General features: G+C 39.8%; 1 long non-coding RNA gene and 1 pseudogene across 1 annotated transcript in view; one reads left to right on the top strand and one right to left on the bottom strand.

Annotated features, from left to right (window-relative positions):
* Nucleotides 1-18,910, top strand: part of LOC123276826 (uncharacterized) — a 54,548-nt gene that overhangs the window by 5,307 nt on the left and 30,331 nt on the right. Inside the window, exon 2 of the long non-coding RNA XR_006513397.2 lies at nt 9,142-9,341. This is a non-coding gene — a long non-coding RNA (uncharacterized lncRNA). The remainder of the gene's footprint in view (nt 1-9,141; nt 9,342-18,910) is intronic.
* On the bottom strand, nt 5,028-11,982 carry LOC106831835 (calmodulin-like; annotated as a pseudogene).

Genomic DNA, 18,910 nt, shown 5'->3' with positions numbered 1-18,910 from the left:
TCAAACCCAGGGAAGACACCTGTTCAGAAAAGACCTGCAAAGACCATCAGCTTTCACCTTAGGTTGATCTCAAGGCTCAGAGTAGACCCAGATAACTAGGGAAGGACTGCTCCAGCATAGAGCTTTATCATTATTTATTATTTGTGTCTTTTTTTTCAGTGGTTACCATGCAGTTTGTATTCAAAATCTTCGAGATAAGATAGTCTGTTTTCTTTTTTTGTATAAAGATTTTATTTTTTTCCTTTTTCTCCCCAAAGCCCCCCAGTACATAGTTGTATATTCTTCGTTGTGGGTCCTTCTAGTTGTGGCATGCGGGACGCTGCCTCAGCATGGCCTGATGAGCAGCGCCATGTCTGCGTCCAGGATTCAAACCAACGAAACATTGGGCCGCCTGCAGCGGAGCACACGAACTTAACCACTCGGCCACAGGGCCAGCCCCAGATCTGTTTTCTGATGGCCTCTTATTTCCTTGGACTAAACCGATTCAGTCCCTTTCCTCTTCCCCTCCTAAGTTGTTTTTTTCACATCTTATTCCATCTGGTTTTGTGAGTCTGTGGTTAAAATGACAAGATTATCTTTGTTTTTGGTGTTTTCCTTCCCTTTATCTATAATGTTATAATTGAGTTTTTGCCAACTTGTTCTGATGTATACCTACAATTTTCTGATTTTGTCTACCTATTTATCTCCTTACTCTGTGCTTTTTAACCCCTTTCTGCCTTTTTTTTTTTTTTCCAGGTATGAGGGCCTTCTTGAGGATTTCTTATAGGGAGGTCTTGTGGCTACAAACTTCCTTAGCTTTTGTTTATCCAGGAAAGTTTTTATTTCTCCATCATATCTGAAGGATATTTTTGCTGGATAGAGTATTCTTGGCTGAAAGTTTTTGTCCTTCAAAGATTTGAATATGTCATTCCAGTCTCTCCTAGCCTGTAAAATTTCTGCATAGAAATCCCCTGAAAGCCTGGTAGGGGTTCCTTTGTAGATTATTTTCTTCTGCCTTGCTGCCCTTAGTACTTTTTCTTTGTCATTCAATTTTGCCAGTTTTACTACTCTATTTCTTTCAGCAGGTCTTTTTTACATTGACATATTTAGGAGATCTGGTAGTGTCTTCCACACGGATTTCCTTCTCTTTCCCTAGGTTTTGGAAGTTCTCTGCCATTATTTCTTTGAACAAGCTTTCTGCTACATTCTCCTCTTCTCCTTCTTGAATACCTATAATTCTTATGTTGCATTTCTAATTGAGTTAGATATTTCTTGGAAAAATTCTTCATTTCTTTTTAGTCTTAGTTCTCTCTCCTCCTCTGTCTGGAGCATTTCAATATGTCTATCCTTGATTATGCTGATTCACTCCTCTATGATGTCCCCTTGAGTTTTCAGGGAATCCATATTTTGTTTTATCACATCAATTGTGTCTTTCATCTTAATATTTCTCATTGATTCTTCTTTATAGTTTCAATCTCTTTTGTGAAGTAGCTCCTGAACTCATTGAAATGTTTCTCTGCATTCTCTTTTAACTCGTTGAATTTTTTGATGATCCCTATTTTGAATTCTCTGTCATTTAGATTACGTATTTCTGTGTCTTCAGGACTGATTTCTGGGTACTTGTCATTTTCTCTCTCGTATGGAGATTTAACATAATTTTTTATAATGCTGGAGGGCGTGACTTTGTTCTTTCACATCCTGACATCGTTTGGTCACAATTACCACCTATCACCACTGGATGAGGGTCAAGAGCTGTGTATTCTCAGCCCTCTGAATTCCACCAGGATCCCAGGGATCCCAGGCACTGGAGCCAGCTCTGGGTGGGTGGGGGGAGGGGAGCTTTCTTCTGCATGCTCTTGTGGGCTTACTCATTCTGCTCTAGCTATCTGCTCTCCTGGGGTGTTGGCTTGATGAGCTGTCACCTCAGTAGGGGCTTTCCCCTAGGCTACAAGGGACCTTGGGGATCTTTGATGTTCCAGTGAATGAGCGTCCCCTCCCCACTTCCTTCCCTCTTGGAGGCTACATGAAGTACCAGATTGCAGTCTTTTGCAGGGGGAGCGAAGTTTTCTCTTACCCCATTCCACCTCATCAGAGGGAGTCTCCAGCCTCTCCACCCTCCGATGTGTGGCTGTGTGGGTCTCTCAGACATCTTTTGTGTTGTGTGGATGTCCTCTGTTGGAGTATGAATGTCTTTTTTGTTGTGTGGTGGAGGGGCTAGATTGCCAGGAGAACTCACTCCACCGTGATGCTGACGTCACTGTCTTATGGCCATTCTTGCATTTGTGGTTTTTGGCAAGTGAAAGCTAAATGATATCCTGTCAAGCTGGATGAACCAAAGTTTCCCAGTAGCTGGAATAGAGAAAAATGATAGACAGATGTGTTCCATTCAGCACCTATAGCCCAGCATGTTGACCTCCAAACCTATGCCCCAGACGCCACCCTGCACTGCTGGTAGCTCTAAGGTGAAGCTTTTGCTTTGTAAGTGCCAACTGGCAATAGTTCACAACAGTAAGTGAAGTAGTAAACACTTTATGAATAAACTCTCTGTTCCCAATTCCAGCATAACTTGGATTGGATAATCATCTTCATGCAGATTTCAATATGCCACAATCCTAACCATATCTTAAAGTGAACAGAACAGTTCCACTAAGATAAAGAGTTGATCCTTTCAAACAGGCTTTCAAAAATTGCCTATGGCCAGTGTTGGTAATGTATGAGTTCTTTTTTTTTTTTAAACATTGGAACCTGAGCTAACAGCTGTTGCCAATCTTCTTTTTCTTTTTCTGCTTTTTGTCCCCAAATGCCCCCAGTCCATAGTTGCATATTTTAGTTGTGGGTCCTTCTACTTGTGGCATGTGGGACACCGCCTCAGTGTGGCCTGATGAGTGGTGCCAAGTTGGCACCCAGGATCCGAACCAGCGAAACCCTGGGCCGCTGAAGCAGAGTGTGCGAACTTAACCACTCAGCTGTGGGGCAGCCCCACATATGAGTTCTGATAATCATGAATGAACAAAGCCTCACTTGAATTTATTAATTTCATTTTGGAATGCTTGTTTATTCTGCAGTAGTTGTGGAGGTAAGTATAATTTTAAAAAAATTAATAGACTTTATTTTTAGTGCAGTTTTAAGTTTACAGAAAAATCGATCAGAAAGTAGAGAGAGTTCCCACATAACCCCCTCTCCCACTGTTTCCCCTACATTTACATCTTGTTTTAGTTCGGTACATTTGTTATGATTGATGAACAAATATCAATACATTATTATTAATTAAAGTCCAATAATTTACATTAGGGGTCACTTTTTGTGTGTACATTATATATGTTTTGAAAAATGTATAATGACACGTGTCCATCATTACTGTATCATAGGAAATAATTTCATTGCCCTAAAAATCCCCTGTCCTCCACTTATTTGTCCTTCCCCTCAGCCCAACCTCTGGCAAAACTATAACACTCGTGGAAGATAACATAGGTGAAAAATCTAGCTAATCTTGGGCTTGATGATGAGTTTTTAGATACAACACCAAAAATATGATCCATGAAAGAAAAAATTGATAAGTTAGACTTCATTAAAATTAAAAACTTCTACTCTGTGAAAGACACTGTTAACAGAATAAACAAAAAAGCCAAAGACTGGGAGAAAATCTTCACAAAACACATATTTGATAAAGGACTGGTATCGAAAACATATAAAGAACTCTTTAAACTCAACAATAGGAAAACTAACACACGGATTAAAAATGAGCAAAAGTTCTGAACAGACACCTCACCAAAGAAGATACTCAGATGGCAAATAGGCATAGGAAAATATGCTCAACATCATAGGAAACTGCAAATTAAAACAGGATACCACTACACACCTATTAGAATGGCTGAACTTCAAAACACTGACAACACCAAATGTTAGCGAGGCTGTCGAGCAAAGGAACTCTCATTCATTGCTGGTGGGAAGGTAAAATGTACAGTAATTCTGGAAGACAATATGGCAGTTTCTCACAAAGCTAATTGTAACTTTTAAATTGGAAATCAAATATATAACTTGTTTGAGGTAAATAGTGCCATAAGCAGATTTTCTTTAAAAGCCAAAGCTTAAAAAGCAAGTAACGATAGACGACAAAGTTTCTGGTATAAGATCAGCAGTACAAAATCATGCTGCGTAAGTACCTGGATAATAAACCCATTTTGCAATAGCACAACTTTAAGTATATATTGTAGGTTCTCCATAGTTCAGGCAGGATTCAAACTCTACATTTCAACAGTAGGCTGACTGTTTCTAAAGAAAACTGTTTTTATAAAAGCATAACCTAGGTGTTCTTTCATTTGACCAACTCCATCTAAGTTTAGATGTGTCAAAGGGTTTAGATCAGTGATTTTCCAGGTGTGAGCAGGGGGTCCCACAAGGTGAAAACGTTTTTGATAACAATATTAAAGACGTTGTCTGCCTCTCACTCTCATTATCTCACTAGTGTAGAGTGGAATTTTCCAGAGGCTATATGAAATGTGAGATTACAACAGATTGGATGCTGATATGAGAGTTCAGCTGTCTTTTTTTAAGCCAGACATTAAAGAGATAAGCCAAGATGTAAAATGAGTCCACTTTTCTCACTAATTTTTTTTGTCTTAGATAATATAGTTATTTTAAAAATATATTATTTGTGTCAACATGTAATGGTTTCATTATTATTTTATAATGAATAAATATTTAAAAATTCTGTTTTAATTTTTAATATGGTAAATTTTAGCAGATATAATTCATATAAACAAAAAGTTTTAGAGATCTTCAATAAAATTTAAAAATGTAAAGGGATGCTGAACCCCAAAATTTCAAGAACCACTAATTTAGTAAGCCACGTGCAACTTGCTACTTGATGCATTTTCTAAAATAAGGTTCCAGACAATGATAGTAAGATAAGGAAAAAAAACATAGAGGAATAAGTCTTAATGACTACTCATGCATATTCGTTTGACAGCAAGAAGAACCTTTTACAAAGGAAAAAGAAAACAAACATTTTTGTGTAAGAACTTCAACACATTTTGTACAATGTTCTCTCACTTTGGTGACATCATTGACATAAATTCTTCATAGTTTACTTGACTATCACTGTCAATATCTGCTTCTCTGATCATTTCATCAACCTCTTCATCTGTTAAATTTTCTCCAAGGTGTTTTATCGTGTGACGTACTTCTGGTGCATTAAGATAGCCAGGTTATCCTTATTAAATACAAGAAATATTTCTCTAATTTCTTCTTTACTCTCTGTCTCTGTTTCTTTCATTTTTCTTGTCATCATTGTCAGAAAGTCCAGAAAGTCAATTGCAGTATTTTCATCATTTGCTTCATTAATTTATCCTGAAAATTTGCTTCTATGGAGTTTTGCCCAAGACCTCATCATCATTTCCAAACGTTTTTTTTTTTTTTTTAGCAAAATTAGCCCTGATCTAACATCTGCTGCCAATCCTCCTCTTTTATTTTTTTTTTTTGCTGAGGAAGACTGGCCCTGAGCTAACATCTGTGCCCATCTTCCTCTACTTTATATGTGAGACACCTACCATAGCATGGCCTGCCAAGCGGTGCCATGTCCGCACCTGGGATCAGAACCAGCGAACCCCAGGCCACCAAAGCAGAACGTGCACACTTAACTGCTGAGTCACTGGGCAGGCCCGTTTCCAAACTTTTGATGTCCATCACTGTCCTTGTCAAATAGTGAAAAACTTCTTTGAATTCTGCAGTCCATTTTCCCTTCAGTTGGTCAACCATGATGCCAGTGCTACTTGTCTTTAAGTGACAATCACACACACATTCAGCTCATTAGCTTTATTCAGACTTTCTGTAATGCTATTTCTTAATGTTTATATATTTTTTAAGGTAAAATTTATATACAATAACATGCGAAAAGCTTATGTATGCATTCATTTGGTTGTGACAAATACTTTGGTGTATTTGACAAATGCATTGGTGCATTGGTCACCACACCAAGGAGAAAGAAGATGTCATTCCAGACAGCCAGGAGCTGGCTCTGCACTATCAGGCTTTGATATTCTCCTGTTTTTCATTGCTGAGTACAAGTCTGCTGTATGAACATGCCATATTTGTTTTATTCACTCACCTATTGATGGACATTGGGTTGTCTCCAATCTTTGGCTATTAAGAATGAAGAGGGGGCGCTGGCTCAGTGGCGTAGTGGTTGGGTTCTTGCATACTACTTCAGCAGCCGTGGTTCGCAGGTTCAGATCCCCAGTGTCGACTTAGCACCGCTCATCAAGCCATCTGTGGCAGCATCCCACATAAAGTAGAGGAAGACTGGCACGGATGTTAGCTCAGAGACAGTCTTTCTCAAGCAAAAAGAGGAAGATTGGCAACAGATGTTAGCTCAGGGCCAATCTTCCTCACAAAAAAAGAAAGAATAAAGATAGTGTGAATAAAAAGACTTTGTACAAGTCTTTTTGTGTACGTATATTTTCACTTTTCTTCTAGAAAATATCCCGGAGTGAAATTGCTGAGTCATATGGTAGGTGATATTTAACTTTATGATAAACTACCAGGTTTTTCAAAGCTTTTTACCATTTTAAAGATTCCAACAATGTGTAAATATTCCAGTTGCTTCACTTCCTTGCTAACAAGTGGTAGGTGTTGTCATTGTTTTTAATGTTAGCCATTCTAGTGTGTAGGAAATGGTATCTCATGGGTTTAATTTGAATTTCCTTTTCAGAAAACATCATCCATCATCTTAAATTAATGCTCATTAATATTCATTTTAATTTTACTAGTTTTGTATAATTATATTCAATTTTAAAATTTGCTTTGGTTTTATACTTGTATGAGGAGCTATAAGAATAAGGCATTTATATCTAGTTTTCCATTTGTACATATTAAAGTAATAACATAATAAAAAATAATATAGGTCAACATTTGAGGGTCATAATTTTTCCTTTACAAGATGTAAGTGTATTACTCAAGTTTGAACCACTAACCTCGCCCACACATCTCTGCTATTCTAGTCTTTGTCCAAATTTCAGTAAGTTAATTCAGCTACAACTTTTTTCATCTACATTTATGACTTGTTTCTAGTCATCTTATCTGGATTCAGGTGTATCTCAAGCCACCATTAAGATTTCAAAGAGTTTCCTAGGCTAGGTTTTTTTCATAGATGTCTTTCATTGTGTTAACATTTACTGATGTAATTCTTAGAATTTAACTTTATTCTTCATATTATGAGTGCCACAATTGAGTGTGTGACAAACTCAGTATAGCTCTAAATATCTTTACTAGGCTCTGAACATTTTGATAATATTAACTTTGGGAGTATATGTGACTTTTTTTTTTTTTTTGAGGAAGATTAACCCTGAGCTAGCTACTGCCCGTCCTCCTCTTTTTGCTGAGGAAGCCTGGCCCTGAGCCAACATCCGTGCCCATCTTCCTCCACCCTATACTTGGGATTCCTACCACAACATGGTATGTCCGCACCCGGGATCTGAACCTGCAAATCCGGGCCGCTGAGAAGCGGATGGTGCGAACTTCACCGCTGCGCCACCAGGCTGACCCCTATATGTGACTTTTTAAATTTGGGCTTGAGGCTAGGTGAATAATGCGCTGAAACATATTTAAAATTTATTTTTATTTTCATTTATTTTATTTTTTTCTCTCTTTTTTTGTTAGGAATATTAGCCCTGAGCTAACTGTTGCCAATCCTCCTCTTTTTGCTGAGGAAGACTGGCCCTGAGCTAACATCTGTGCCCATCTTCCTCTACTTTATATGTGGGACGCCCACCACAGCATGGCGTGCCAAGCGGTGCCATGTCCGCACCCAGGATCGGAACCAGCGAACCCCAGGCCGCCGAAGTGGAACGTGCGCACTTAACTGCTGCGCCACCGGGCCGGCCCTAAAATTTATTTTTAAATTATAGATGTATATAGCTATATTATCAAGAGTTTGGAAAACATGAGAAAATGAAAGAATCACCCCTACTCTGATCCTAGCACATCCATAATCATTTTGTATTTTCATTTTCAATATTTTAACGTTACATATGTTTTTATGTAGTTATACTCTAGGACACATTGTTGTCCATAGACTTGACAATGTTAACTTTTAGTGACAGGCATTTTTAATTGAGTGGAATTGCCATAGTAATAAAAGCCATAGCTAACGTGAACTGAGCTTTTGCTGGGTGCCTGTAAATAACATAGATTGTTTAATTCCCCGCGACTGTCCCTTATTTTACTTAACCACTCTATCTCAAATTGCTCCCAGATTTTCACTGTCTTTGTGCATATGACCTTTACTTTAGGTTGATTTATCTCCAAAAATTATATTTCCGGAGGTGAGATTACTGTATCATATGACATGAACATATATACAAATTGCCAAGCTTTATTCCTAAAAGCTTATATAAAATTTAAATTAATTAAAAATTAAATTTAAATTAATTAAAAGTTAAAATTTGTACTATAGTACAAGAAAGTGTCCATTTCAGTATACCTTTGCCAGCATGAGGTATTATAATGAAATAGGTTATTTTTAGTTTGACTATTTTGTAGAGATAAAAGACCTCACTATTATTTTTACTTGTTTGTCAAAATTCACTATTTTTCCTTATGTTAATTAGGTCAATTTTTTCTAAATTATCTGTCCATGTTTTCCCCGCATCTATTTATAGATTTAATGTATCAGTTTGAAGATCTATTTATTTAATATTTTTTTAAATTATAAAAATAGTAAATGCTTACTTTTAAATGAAGATGTGAAAATTTTCCCTCCACTCCTTAGCTCCATGCCCTTATTTTAAGAAATAATTACCGTTAACAATTTGGAGCATATTCTTCCAGATACACACTCACAAAGCAGATCTCACTTCATATTTTCACCCTTTAATATATCGTGGACATCTATGCTAATACCTACTGATCTACTTTAATCTTTTTCATGGTCATATAGTGTTTCATAATATGGATGTTTCACAATTTATTAACCAGGGCCTGTGGACATTTAGGCTCTTTTGAAATTTGCTATTACATAATTAAAAAGTAAACTTTTATCACATTTCCTGGCAACATTTTCCTCCCTAAGTTTTCCCCAGAAACTTTTGAATTTTGGTAACTTTTCTCATGCCAGTAAAAACTTTTAAGTACTTATCTGTCTGTGTACTCCCTCTTTTTATTCAGGATGTCTTTTATCCCTTCCAAGCGGCTGTAACCTGGGCTTCACAGTTGAGGAAGAAAGATTGACAAGGCAACATGCCATTCATGGGAGTAACTCAAGAATGATCAAATAATAGTGCATAAATCAAATGCTATTGGAAACTGCCTGGGAGAGTGAGATAAAGCCCCACAGATAAGACGACATTTATGCTGGATCTTGAAAGGTAAGGAAGAAATACATGGAGGCAAAGAGGAAATGGAATGGGGGGTGGAGGGAGCCAACCAGACAGGAAAAATAGCACTGGAAAGGCCTAGACAATTAAGATGGCACACTTTGTTCAGGGATTGGTGTGTTAAGTGTGCCTGGAATGCTTTGGAAAGAGAATAATGACAATAACTACAATAACATCAAGCACACTATTTCATTACTCCTCACAAAAAACACAGGTAGGTGCCAAAATTATCCCCATTTTACAGATGAGGTGATTAAGACTTGGGGATAATGAGTGATTTGCCCAAGTTCATACAGATATTAAGATTGAGTCAAATTTAGTGTGTGGTCCGACTTTAGAGCTTGCTTTGTTCACAAGCACCAGGCGCCGCCTCTCTGTGCAGTGAAGAGGGCAGGTAGGTCAGATGAGGAGGGACTTGTGTGCAGTGTTAAGATGGGGCTTTTTCTTAGAGACCAAAGATTCTGAAGTGGCGGAGTAGCAACCAAATCTGCTGTTTAGAAAGATAACTTTGGTGGCAGCATGGACAATGGATTGGATGGGGAGAGAAAGAAGAAGGAAGGAGGGAGGGAGAGAAACACCGAGAAAGGCAGGAAATTAGATAGGTACTATCTACTAAAATTTTAATAATTTTCGCACATTGGACTCCAAAATTTCAGTTGCAATAGCCGAGAGGTTAAAAGTGGAATGGAAGAGGGGCTGGCCCGGTGGCGCAGCGGTTAAGTTCGCACGTTCTCCTTTGGACGCCTGGGCTTCACCGGTTTGGATCCCTGGTGCAGCCATGGTACTGCTTGGCACACCATGCTGTGGTAGGCGTCCCACATATAAAGTGGAGGAAGATGGGCACGGATGTTAGCTCAGGGCCAGTCTTCCTCAGCAAAAAGAGGAGGATTGGCAGATGTTACCTCAGGGCTGAGCTTTCTCAAAAAAAAATATATATATATAAATATATATATATATATATATATATATATATATATATATATAAAAGTGGAATGGAAGAGAAACCATCCAGAGATTCTTAGAAGGTAAAGTCAATAAGGTTTGTTATGACTGGTTTGATGTGGACAGTGGAAGAGTAGGAAGTCTTGATGAGAAAAAAGGGATCTGTTTCGTATGTGCATATAATGAATATAGCTGGGGAGCTATTCTCTTGGAGGTGCCTGGCATCAATCCGGATAAGACTAGAAAGCATCTGGAAATGAGTGTAGTGCTCAAGAAGAAATGCAGCCCTGCTGACACCTTGATTTTAGTCCTCCAAGACCTCGTTTGGATTTCTGACCACCAGAACTGTGAGATAATTTGTGTTGTTTTAAGCCAGTAAGTTTATGTTAATTTGTTACAGCAGCAATTGGAAATTAATGGCGGGAATGGGCACAGAGAGCAATAGAAAATAGAGTGGTCAGGGTTTGCCCCATTAAAGTGAAAATTAAGCAAAGGCTTGAAGGAGGTGAAGGAGCCAGCCAAGTGGCTAACTGGGAGAAAAGCATTTCAGGCAGAAGGAACAGAATAAAGGCCCAAGGAGGGAGCTGTCGGGTGTGTCTGGGGCTCAGGAAGGAGGCCAGTGGAGCAGAGAGAGAAGTAGGGGAGGAGGCCAGAGAGTCGTTCAGCCAGGGTCACTGCAGATTACTTGAGCCCCTGGAGGTCATTGCCAGGACTTTGGCTTTTACTCTGACTGAGATGGAAATCACAAGAGGGTTCTGAGCATAGAGGTGACATGATCTGTGTCCTGATTTATTTTTTATTTATTTTGTGTGTGTCCTGATTTAAAAGGATCCTCTGGCTGCTGAGTTGAGAAGAGACTGCAGGAAGATTCGGGTAGAAGCAGAGAGACCAAGTTGTAGCAATGTCTGGGTGGGAGATGATAGTGGCTCTGACCAGGGTCCTAGCAGTGGTGAGGAGCGGTCAGATCCTGGATACATTCTGAAGATCATCAACAGGGTTTCCTGACAGACTGGATGTCGGGTGTGAGGAAAGACAGAAGTCAAGGTTGGGTTTTATTCTTGTGAAATTCTTAAATGATTTTGAAAAACAATACTGCCTTTCCCAATCCTACCAAGTGTGGGAAGCTAGATTAAAGACATCTCAAGTCGGACCAGTCCATCTCTGGTTACACAGCCCTTTCAACACCCCAGCTATGCACTCGAGTTTGTGTTGCTAAGATAAGGGACTCTTGCACAGTCATTGCCTGTCTAATCAGTTTTTTTCATCTATTAATCGAGGTTATTTCATCATTCTTGATAGTCTTGTATACATGTGGTTTTTGGAATTCTTTGAACAGCTTGTAACATCCTATTGGTTCCCTCATTAATTAACTTTTTCCTTTATCAGTTTTGATTAATGAGGAAATGAAATTATGTTGTTTGCACACTTTATCCTAGATTGGTGTCATATTGGTTAAATCAAATCAATACTTGAGCAAATGTGAAATTAGAGCATCTTTAACATGGAAGATTCTGAGTGTCATTATTGAAGAAGATGTCGTTTTTTAAGATAGTCTTTAATAAACAGCTGCTATCATTTCAGACTACTTGCTATTTAGGCACTTTAAATTTTTTTTCCTTAGAAGACACATAAAAAAAAGTAGACTACTGGAATGTGTAACGGATTTAGCATTCATGGTTTGACTCCGCATGACTGCCCTCCAGAATTGTGATTTTATTAGTGAAGTTTCAGAAGCCACTTAGCTGGTGATTGAGCCCAACCAGCCACCCAGCATCACATCTCAGTGCTCTTTTGTTCTCTACTCCTCCTCAAACTTGGTCACGCTCACAAAGTGATAAAAACTTGCTTTGCTTTGCTTTTTTATAACAGTTTTATTGAGATGTAATTCACGTACCGTACAATTCACCTAAAGTGTACAATTCGGTAGTTTTTAGAATATTCCTAGTTGTGCATCCGTCACTATGATCAATTTTAGGACCTTTTCATTACCCTATAAAGAAATCCGCACCCCTGGGCCATTGCCTCCTCTTTCCCCAACTCACCTGAGCCCTGCCTTAGGCGACCACTAATTTACTTTCTGTCTCTACAGATTTGCCCAATCTGGATGTTTCAAAGAAATGGAATTGTACAGTATGTGGTCTTTTGTGATTGGCTACTTTCACTTATAATGTTTTCAGGGTTCATCTATGTTATAGCATGTATCAGTATTTCATCCCTTTTATAATATTCCATTGTTTGAGTATACCATATTTTGTTTATTCCTTCATCAGTTGAGGGACATTTGGTTTATGTCCACTTTTTGGCTATTATGAAAAATGCTGCTATGAACATTCATGTACAAGTTTTTGTGTGAACATTTATTTTCATCTCTCTTGTGCGTGTTTCTAGGAGTGGAATTATTGCTTCATATGATGACTGTGTATTTAACCTTCAGAAAAACTGCCAGAGTGTCTTCCAAAACAGCTGCACCATTTTGTGTCCCCACCAGCAATGCATGAGGGTTCCAATTCCAACACATCCTTGCCAACATTTGTTATTATCTGTCTTTTTTATTATAGTAATCCTGGTGGTGTGAAGTGATAAAACATATTTCTTAACAAAAAATGGCCTGAAATGAAAATCAGGGCTAGATCTGGTGACTAAAGTTAAGGAAAAGCTAACAGGCATCTAATCATTTTTAGCCGGAAGGCTATTTCATAATGGACTTTCTCGTCCTGTGTGTATTGGAATCACTAAGAGTCTGAAGGCTAACTTAAAATTTTCAACTAAACTTTACACTAAAGTGGTATTCATGAATTTGGGAATTTGGGAAGGTCTCAGGACTAGACCTCTGACTATCGAGAGCCTACTCTGGGTTAGAATGTCAAATTTGCCTTGTCACAGAGACGGTATTGTAAAAATCTTGCCGTTAGCTATCACCTTGCCTCAGTGGCAGGGTAATCACTGAGCTATTCATGCATGCTTTAGTCTATTGCCATAAGAGACTCAAACCAAGGTGAGATATGTTTATGTTCTTTGCTTCCCCATCCAAGAAGCCTCTGTGTTCTGAGTTTGGGCTCTCCATCCTTAGAGGGTTCCTGATGGCTTTTATGCTGCAAAGCTGGAGGAAGGGGGAGTGATGGTGAGGTTGCCAGGTAAAATACAGGATGCCCAGTTAAATTCATATTTTAGAGAAACAACCAATAATTTTTTAGTGTGAGTATGCCCTCCACTCCCAGTTATTTGTTATTTATCTGGCATACAAATTTAGCTGGGCATCCTATTTGCTTAATTTGCCAAGCCTAAGTCGAGGGAAAATTTGTAGTGCCAGGAGCCCTTACCCTACTTCCCCCCACTCATAAGGCTTTTGTTTGGGGGAGTTCAGACAGTTCAAAGAGACTGTACTGAGGGGGGAGGAAGTGGAGCTGGCAAACTCCAGAGGTGGAGTATTGGGGATGGCCTCTGGGTTGGATTTAGTGAGGGTCCGGGCCCTGTGCTTTACTGCCACATGGCTCCTGAGAAAGTTCAGTCCACCCATGGAGGTGGCAGTGGGGGTGGGTATTGTGGAAACCGAACACAGTATGGTGGCTGGAGAGTCACACTGCCCAAACCCCTGCCAGATAATCCTAGATTGCTGTATGACCCAAGAGAGGGAGCAACAGGGGCAAACGGGATTTATCTGATACATTTAAAGTGCTTAGGTTGGTGATTGGCATAAAGTAAGTGCTCTATAAGTGGTAGCTGCCTTTCAGGACAAATGGAGTAATGGGATGTGTCTTGAATTTCCATAGCATACATCAAAATAATACTCACTGTATTTCTATCAAAGAAGTTTCTTTAGGTCTCTCCTTTCCTGAGTGTCCATAGATTTTATTCTCTTAGACCATATCTGCCTTGCATCAGGCATAGCAAACACAAAATCCCTGTAGTATCAATTTCACTGTCCAAATTATAGAAAAATACATACTATTTGAGCACCACAGGAATATCCCAGTACTGTCCAAAGATGGTTTCAGCCCAAGTTTTTTAAGCATTGTTCAGTACAATATCTTAGTACAGCTGAGATATTTGGAGAGTCCCTTGGAGGTTTGTGACAAAGGAATGTGACCTGTACCGTTCAGGTTACTCAGCCTAATCACTAAATGATTATTAATTCAAGTCATTTATATACCTCTAGGTATATGTGTGATTTCAAACATGGCAGATCCTTAAGGTAGAATGTGAAGAATGGAGACTGAATGCTTTTTCTCTGCCACAAATGACCCTGCCAGACACATGACCTGGAGAAATTCATTTAGCCTCTCTGGGCTACAGTTTCTTATTTGGGCTCAGAGTTAAATATTACTAAGATTCTTTCCAGTGTAAAGAGAATGGTATTTGCTATCCAAAGACCTGGATTTTAGTCCTGGATTTACTATTTATTAGCTGTATAACCTTGGGCAAATTACAAAACCTTTTTGAACCCTTGACTTATCACCTGTAAAATGGGGATACTAATACTTCACATGTTGTTCCAAGGGCCAAATAAACCAATAGGCAGGATAATACTTTCTAATAAACCATAAAGTAATAAATTAATGCAGAGCTATCAATTTTTGTTTTTGAAAGTAGCTAAATACAAACAAAACAGTTTTGATTTGTGGTTTTGGTTTCTTCAGAATTCACAAAAACAGGAAAATTGTAAATGTACTTACTGGGCCTTTATAGCAACGAGCACATAATTTAAAATGTTAGTGATTTTCTAATATATAGACCAGTGCACTCTCGGAATGCTTGGCCGAGGTGAAGGAATAGAGCCCATCAGCTCTGACATGGAGGAGCATTGAGCCAACACCAAGGAGCAGCTGGGTTATTGGTTTCCTGCAGGGCACAAAACACAGCACATCAGCTGGTCATGAAACTTTGATTCCTGGGACCTAAAATACATCATACTTCTTACTGGGGACAAACCGTAAAGACTCAAATCATATACAACAATTCTCTGGACTCTGTAGTGGGGGGTGGATAATTTTAGGTAATAAGAAGAATCTGCTTAACTGTTCCATGACCTGAATAATTTAAGCATACAATGCACTGAAATGATGTTGAAAGTCCCAACACAATGGACTGACATTCTTAGTAATGCATTTTCTTCCACCAAGAGTCCCTCGACTGCTCCATGGGATCCTAAGATTCTTTAGAAGATGCAGTGGGGCCAGGGGGTGATTCTCAAGGGTCATTAAACTTTGTGTTTGTATTGGGTGTGATTATGTGATATGGTATCTGTTTGGGATAGATCATCATTAGTTAAATCATTGACTAATTAATTCAGCCTTTAGTGGAAGCCTACTGTGTGCTAGGCTTTGTGCCAGGAGCTGGAAACACTGTTAAGTAGGACTGATCTTGACCTCAACTAGCTCACAGTGTGGTGGAACAGAAGGATATAAAAACAAATACTAACAACTCAAGGCGTTAACTGCATAAATCTGGATTCTGCCACTTTCACTTACTTTTTATGAGCCCCAGTTTTCTCATCTATGAAATGGGGGTAATAACACCTCCCTTGCAGTATATGCACAGTTGTCTGCACAGGGCCTGGCTCCTGATATGTCCTTGTGTGCCTCCCCCACACAGACAGTGGCTTGGTGATTGGGGAAGGCGGTGCTGTTTCTCTGAGGGACTGATTCTATATGGTCCCTTCAGGTTGCAAGGAAGAGCCGGGCAAGCTGAAGACCTGGGAGACTTCCTGTAAGGAATTCTAGTGTCCAGCTAGCTACTCTCTTGTTCTTGGGGTCTTTGTCTCTCTTTCTACTTTCCATCATCAACCTTTCTTTGGTTTTTTTTTAAGGTATGCTTTTTTGGTGAGGAAGATTGGCCCTGAGCTAACATCTGTTGCTAATCTTCCTCCTTTCCCCGCCCCCCCCAAAGCCCCAGTACATAATTGTATATCCTAACTGTAAGTCCTTCTAGTTCTTTCATGCGGGATGCCTCCACAGCATGGCTTGATGAGTGGTGCTAGGTCCACACCTAGGGTCTGAACCAGCGAACCCTAGGCTGCTGAAGTAGAGCACATGAACTTAACTACTATGCCACGGGGCTGGCCTCTCTTTGGGTTTTGATTGGATTCATTAGTTGCCATCCACTATGGAAGCTCCACAGTTGGGAAGACTCAATTGGATGGGAGAGGACCCACCATCCAATACAGAAGACCCACTCGCAGGTAAGGTTCTGGCCCAATGAAGTCTGTCTAGGGAAGCCAGACTGATTTTTTTCTAAGCCCAAAATGAACCAAGGTTGCTATTGTTCAAAAAATGCAATAGGGGGCAGTGTAAACGGATTGTAAATCTCTGGCTGTAAGACACAGACCTGAGAACTAATCAGTTGTTTTTGAGACACTCACAATTGCTACCAGGAATTGCTCACATATAATGTGCTTTACACATTCCCTCATTTTATCCTCACAGCAGCCCAAGGAGGGTGGGGATTATTACGCTTATCAGAAGAGATAATTGAGGCTTACAGAGCTTAATGAAGTTGTTTCAGTGCTGGAACCAGGATGTGATGAAACAAGGCCTGCTGGACTTTCAAGCCCCTGTGATGTTGTGGGGGTTTTCCCCTCCACGACCTACACAGGAAACTTTTTCTGAAGTCAATACCATCACTGGTTATATTTCTCATTGCTTGCTGGTATATGTTATCTTTAGGACACTTGGCGAACTGCTTATTTTGTTCCCTTCCTCGCAATGGCAAATGGAAAGCTTAGAGTCAAAACTGTGGCCCTCCATACATAGTGTATAGGAATTTGTGGCATGGATTTTGTATACTAATTTCACTCTTAGTTTCCTTTTTACTTGCTTGCCCTTATTTTCTCCTTTTATCATCATCTCACCCCACCTTAGCTTGTTGTATCTTGACATGTTTGTGTATCTTTTTGAGCCACCTTAAATCCTTTCTGATTCAAAGTTGGGCATAAACAAATAAATAATTCCTAATAGGTACTTATTATAACATGATGACCATTATTATCTCAACAACTATCACCTCTAATTCTCTGAGTAACCCATTTCCATGCCATACCCTGAGTCATACCTTCCAGTGGAACTCTCCTCTACCCCAGCCTTGAACTCTAATATCTTATTTTCTAGTTATACCTTCCTCCCTGACTCCTTTATCCTACCGACCCTTCAACCTCCTTGACCTAGCCCATTAGTCCCCTTCTGGTCTCCCTTAGCTAACCAAACCTCACCTCAAGAGCCACCACGCTTCCCTTCCTTGGTCCTCCTGAGTGCCCTGCTCTAGAGATTCCCAACCCTGGATCGGATCACCTAAATGCCTTCCTTGGGCAACCTACTGTGGCTGAAAAAAACACAGACAGGAGTATCAGCCAACCTTCCAGCCTCTGTGCTTCCTTGGCCTGTTCAGAGAGCCTTCCCTGGGTCCCTGGTCAGCTATCTCTCCCGTTATTCATATGGCCTATCTTGAAAGGCCTCCGTTTTTCTGGAGTCCCCCCGCAGTTGGCACTTTTCAGTTGGCATATCTTATGCCTTTGGCCGCAATGATTGGTTCAAGAATGAGCATGGACCCAGGTTGGTCCAGTGAGAGAGCTTGGCTTCTGAGCCAGACTCTCTCTTCCTAGATAGCTTGTACAAGGTCCAGCTGCTGTTGCTGAGGAAGTTTGACTGGCTGTGTGTATTTGGGGGATGGGAGAGGTCATCACCGTGAGGGTCCTGAGGATGAATGAAGCCAGCACCGTAGAAGGCAGAGTAGAGAGATGGAGAGAAAAGGCACTTTGAACCACTGAGCAGTTCTTGCTTCTTGATTACTAGGCCAATTCATCCTCTTTTTGTAAGTTGGGTTTTCTGTCATTGCAATTGTACAGCTCCCAACTGAGGAAGCACTCTTCTGTGGATGCCCTTGTGTCCTATTTTATAGAGTAGGAACTGCTAAGGTTAACTTTTTCTTCTAGTCTAATGAAAAAGAAAGAAAGAAAGAAAAAAATTGGTATTCTATTCTGCCCAACAATAATCCTTCTGTCTGTGCTGGTAGAACCTGCCCAATCCTTTCTCCATTCAGTTCAATGCACTCTGCTAAGTCTATCAGGGGAATATGAGCCTGTTTTGTTCATTGGTGTATCCCCAATGCCTAAACAGTACCTGACACAGAGTAGGGGTTCTAAACATATTTGTTGAATGAGTGAATAACTGTATTAGTTTTTTTTTAATTTTTTTTTTAAGATTTTGGTTTTTTTCCTTTTTCCCCCCAAAGTCCCCCAGTACAAAGTTGTACATTCTTAGTTGTGGGTCCTTCTAGTTGTGGCATGTGGGATGCTGCCTCAGCATGGCTTGATGAGTGAACCAGCGAAACCCTGGGCCGCCGCAGTGGAGCGCACAAACTTAGCCACTCGGCCACGGGGCCGGCCCCTGTACTAGTTTCTTATTTGGTGGTGTAAAACAACACAGATTTATTATGTTACAGTTCTGGAGATCAGCAGTCCAAAATGGGCTCTCACTGGTTAAAAGCAAGGTGCTGGCAGGCTGCGTTCTTTTCTGGAAGCTCTAGGAAAGAATCTGTTTTCCTTCCTTTTGCATTTCTAAAGGCTGCTCGCGTTCTTGGCTTGGGGCCCGCTTCCATCTTTAAAGCTAGCAATGCTAGTTGAGTTT

Source organism: Equus asinus, chromosome 14 (genome assembly GCF_041296235.1).
Source record: "Equus asinus isolate D_3611 breed Donkey chromosome 14, EquAss-T2T_v2, whole genome shotgun sequence".
In the NCBI taxonomy this organism is placed as follows: Eukaryota; Metazoa; Chordata; class Mammalia; order Perissodactyla; family Equidae; genus Equus; species Equus asinus.
The sequence above is the reverse complement of the archived record's forward strand: the minus strand, read 5'-3'. Positions and strand labels throughout refer to the sequence as shown.